Below are 936 nucleotides of genomic sequence, written 5' to 3' on the forward strand. Positions count from 1 at the left end.
TGGGGTTCAGGTGGGCTTAGGATTCAGTCCCCCCTCCTGGGGTCAATTTTTGTTGTCAGAAGAGGTCATGGTGCAATGAAGTTTGAGAACCCCTAGGCTAAATGAAGGAATCACAAGGTGAAATCTGTGGCCTTTGTTATCCAGAGGGTCAGATTAGATTATCATGATTGTCTCTCCTTGCCTTAAAAATTGATGAATATCAGAATAATCCAACTTCGCTTCCCTAATAGAGGTTGGTTTGTTTTAAATTACCCATGTCTAGGAGATCGTTGACTAGTGTGAATAACATGTGTGCCATTTCCTTCACTAAAAGCTGAATGGTAAATGTCCAGGTTATCAGCAGCGTTCAGGTGTGTAGTTGGAGATGCTAGTGTCACCTCATTTGTTGCTTTTGTTTATTAGATCCACTGGGCTGCAAAAGTTGTAGGTAAACATTAGCAAGGAGGTACTTCTGTAACAGGTACTAACTGGTTTGGTCTATGCTTAGGGGCAGCTTTTATCCCTGTTTAGTTCTGCAGGTATTACGGGACTGATTCACTACAGCTGTACTCAATTTCACACTCACGTAAATCAATTATTTCAGAGGAGTTACACCATCATAAAATTGGACTGAAACACATGGTGAAGAATTTTCTTTTGTTGGCGCTAACAATGTCTGAACTCTTTTGATACCGAGATTATGAAGGCATTGGTCACAGCTCCATAATTAATACTGAATAGCGTTTTGTAGTAAACAAGTCATTCAGCCACTTTGTTATGTATGAAGGTTGCCTACGTGCAAGTGTTCGTGAACTAATTTCATTTGGTATGTGCAAACAGAAGATAGCTTTTTTAAAGCCGCAACTGTATATATTACTGAATGGGGCTAATTTCCTAAAGCTAAAGACAATCATGAAACTGAGTGGGAGAAAAAAAATTAAAAACAAGAAAGTATAA

This window comes from Chrysemys picta, chromosome 3 (genome assembly GCF_011386835.1).
Source record: "Chrysemys picta bellii isolate R12L10 chromosome 3, ASM1138683v2, whole genome shotgun sequence".
Taxonomy (NCBI): Eukaryota; Metazoa; Chordata; order Testudines; family Emydidae; genus Chrysemys; species Chrysemys picta.